Here is a 4,581-nt window from a genome sequence, read left to right as displayed (position 1 = left end):
TCCTCGTAACTGCGTTGTAAACACCATGTAAATTTACGACGAAATATTTTTGTCGTAAATGTTCGTTGTTATGGGCACGTTTTCTTGTAGTGTATAGTTTAATTTAAAACAATATATATATATATATATATATATATATATATATATAATTAATTAAATTAGACTTTTACTTATATGATTTTGTAATCATTTGTATTTTGTCATAACAAAAATTTTAAACTATGGATCACAAAATTTGAATGTGGGACTTTAACAGTTTTAGTAATTTATAATCGTTTTTAAAAATTTCAAATATAACATATACAGAAAAATCTAAATTTTTATTATATGGTTATTGTGGTTGTTTAATTTATTTTAATAGTTTAAAGTTAAAAAAATATGATAGAAAACACACTAATTTTTATCAAATCTTTTTTATTCAAAATCATTAGTTGCCATATATACTTTATTAAGATTAGGCAACTCCGTAACTTTTATCTAAAGAAATTATAATGAACATTAATAATGAATTTACGATTAGTTTAATAAAAAGTTTATTATATAATTAAATGGACCAACCTATTTTTCTAATAATTCTCAGAATCATCTTAGTGATAACATATGGCTACAAAAGGAAGCTGTATTTTTTCAATTAATATATAAGGGATGATAACAATATATGATACTAGGTGATGGAGCCCAAATCAACTAAATTGAAGCCAAATCTGTAGTCCACTAAAACTCATCAGAAACCAAACTCGTGATAGCTTTTCGTTAAATGAAACGGTGAGTTTCATTTCACCCGGACACGTGTCGTGCTCACAATCAACGACTTATCTAGCTGGCAGCTGACGTGGAGGCATGAGGACTGAGAGAAATCTTTTTTATAATAATAGATTTGCCGTAAAAAAATTTATATTGATCATGATTAAGTCATTCAAGACCTAGTTTTACATGATCAAATCTGCGGACCAAGTCACGAGGTCAACAGATGTGATCGGTGCTTAAAAACTCAGTACCCAAAGTTGGTGCGACGATTGGTGACTTATGGCCATATGTATGCGGTCTTGGAAACTCTTGGAGCCTTCATGGACCGACCAAATAAGAATCATATTGAAGTAACACACATGGTCTATATGTTACAGCTATATATACACGACATTGTTTGTGTGTAACTCAAGAGTTGTCATAAAAAAACTCTAGCCGTCAAAGGAAAATAGATAAAAAAATTTTAGTTTCAAACCGATGGCCGGAAGCTTCTACAGCTTCATATCGGCTTGTTTGATTCGTTTTTCTTCTCTTTCTTTGATTTATTTTATTTTTGGTCATTTGATTTGTTTGATTGCCAATTTATTTTAAATCTGGAAAAAAAAACTATTGTTCTTTTGATTGTTTCTTCCAATGAACTTGGAAAGAAAAAGCTTTGGTTTAGTTGAACCGTTTAGAAAATGTAATTGAAATATCTACAAGCGGATGGTGGCGACGGGTCCTACCGGCTTCAATCTTTGATGGCTCTTCATTTAATGTTGTTGGTGTTCTCGCTGCAAACTATGGTCACTCCAAAAGCTAACATGAAATTTTAATTAATCAATTGTTTGGAACGGCAATTTCTTTGACGCTGTTATTATAAATAGAACAATCCAAAGATTTGTCTTGTCTCAGTGTTTCCTTCTTGATTAATAAAAAGAGAGTGGCAATAGTTATCAACTTAGTCTGAATCGTGGTGTTTTTGGACTAATATGAAGATTATCTCCTTTGAAATTTAACTATTCTATAAGCAAACATGGAGCTTTTATATAAAATACTAGATTTTCAACTAGCGCTACGAGCCAGTTTATTTTAATAATAAGTTTAATTTCATAATAATTTCAAAATAACATGTATATGGTTTATTTACATTTTCTGTGAAATCATATACAAAATATACTTTATTATTTTGAGAAATTATTTAAACTATCACATTCTTAATACTATTCTCATATTTACTTTAATTACACTTAATTTTAGTTTTAAAGAAGAAAATAGACACTTATATCCCTAGAGTTAACTAATCTAGACTTAGGGTTTAAATTTGAGGGGTGGGCTTTTGGAGGGTGGGGTTTAAGATTTTTTTTCAAAAATAAATACTTAAAATTTGAAATAATTTTTTTAAAACAGTTTCCAAAAGAGTTTTAGAATTTCAAAATTAATATTCGATAAAATCGGAAAAAATGAAACTTTTTTATAAGAAGTTTAAAATTTTAAAACGTATAATTCTAACTTTAAAATATTTTTTTTATTAAAATAATTATTTATATTTATATATAGTAAAAAAATAAGGGTAGAAGGGTTTTTGGACTCTTTAATGAAACGTCGTACTTTATGTATTTGTGAAAATGTCCTTCTAATGAATGAAACATGAATAGTGGTACCAAAAATGAGGTAAGAATTTCCCTTTAGATTTTTCCTATTTATTTTTTTTTAAATAAAATTATACCTTTTAAATAATTAATATTTAGGTATATTTTGTCTTATATATGGAAATGTATATGTGTATTTATAAAAGTTCTTATATTAATCATAGTTTTAAAAAATGGATTGTTTAGAATATTAACTAATACTATACTGTTATAAATAATTTTATTATAATTTTGTATCTATCATTTTTTGAATGACATAAAGGATTTCATATGCACAATGTCGATTATATATATATATATATATATATATATATATATATATATATTATATATGAAATACTCTTATTTAATTATTTAAAATGCATATCTAATATTAAAATATTTTGATTTATATTTTGATAATAATAAAACTTTTATTGGATTTAAAAATTATTTAATATTTTTTTGTTAGATATAAGAAAAAAGGAAATAAATATATAGAATTTTAAACTAATGTTAAGTAATGTTTTATTTATTCAAATATATAAAATCTAAAATATTAGATATATCTTCTACTTGATCTAGTTAGAGTGTAAATTAATCTTGGAGCTATGATGTTTTATTAGTTCACATGTATTTTTCTATTTTTTAGAAGTTTGTCACAAATTCATTTTTTCTATTTTATTGATTAATATTTCTTAGATAATATAATTTCACTAATGAATGTATAATGAATATATCTCATATTTATTATTTTTTCTTATCGCTGAGACTATATTCTAATGTCAATATTATTTGTAAATAATATTATAAATTTTAACCAATTTATTTGGTGAACCGCTTTGGATTTTCTTATTTTTCATATTTTTTATTAATTCTTCAAATATATTTCTTTGATAAACTCGTTTGACATTATTTTATGTTTTGTTAATTACTTTAATAAAGTTTCATACATATGTATCCTATAACTTTTACTGATGAATTAAATTAAATACTTATGAAAAATCCCCATGTACTTTGTTTTATTATTAATAACTTCATCCTAAAAAATCTTGTAGATTATAACTATCTTTAGGTTTATTTCAAAAAAACTATTTGAATAGATTAATGAAAATTTGTATTCTAATTTTCTTTAAAATGTTGTTCCAAAAATAATATAGTAGTGTTATTAAAGTGTTAATTGTTTTATGAGTAAATAACTATATTAATTCATTTTATTTATAAATGGCAGTTTGAAAATAAATAGATAAATAGGTTAGATAACAATATGTTTCTTACATAAGTAAAATACTTTTATCTACAATAAAATTTTGTACACTTACTGTAATCAAAGAATGAATTAGCTCAGTAAAAAAAGACCAAAACAACCATTATTTAAAAAAAAAACTTGTGTAACTGAATATAAATTTATACTTTTTTTAACCCGATACCTATATAACTAAGAAAATTATAAATACTAAATTTCAGTTTAATTAGGTTAACTGTTTTGATTTTAAATATCTATTTTATTTTGATGTACAATTATCAATATTTTTATGTTTATTTTTGAAAGACTTAGCATATATATCAAGTTAGTTGTTTTTTCTTTTTGTTTTTTTTATCTTAATTGATATTTTAAGTTTATTTTAATAATATTTTTATACAAATTTCAGATTTCTAGACATATTAAACTATGATTCTGATTTGGCATTTTTTATAGTTTTAAATTATATCTATAATATTTTAATAACATATAGTCCTTCTCATAAAAAGACATAATTTGTTTTTTTTCTAGTTAAAATCTTTTATATTAAATTTTCAATAAGTTAATTTTTTTTTTCTTTTTTGACATCAAACATTTACAGACTCATATTGACTCTGTAAACCAAAGTGGTAACTCGGCATCCATGTGCATCAATAAGTTAATATAAATATCAATCTAACTTTTAAGATAATTTTTAAATTTTTTTAGTTTGTATTGATTTTAATTTTACATACATGAATATTTGGATTTGTTTAATAAAAACTTGATTTGTTTTTAAAAATTGTTCTTTTTGGTTAGTTAAAATCTTATGTTTAATTTAAAACATTTATTTTACATATCAAGTAAATTATTTTGGTAAAAAAATTTAACTTATTTTATTTTCATTTTATTTTGGGCGAAATAGTTTTCTGATTTTTTTCTATTTAAAAATACCAAATTAAGATGCTGATTTGGTATATTTTTAATGATATTTGTAAATTC

The sequence above is a fragment of the Brassica oleracea genome, chromosome C2, assembly GCF_000695525.1.
Source record: "Brassica oleracea var. oleracea cultivar TO1000 chromosome C2, BOL, whole genome shotgun sequence".
Taxonomy (NCBI): domain Eukaryota; kingdom Viridiplantae; phylum Streptophyta; class Magnoliopsida; order Brassicales; family Brassicaceae; genus Brassica; species Brassica oleracea.
Note: the sequence above shows the minus strand (reverse complement) of the source record.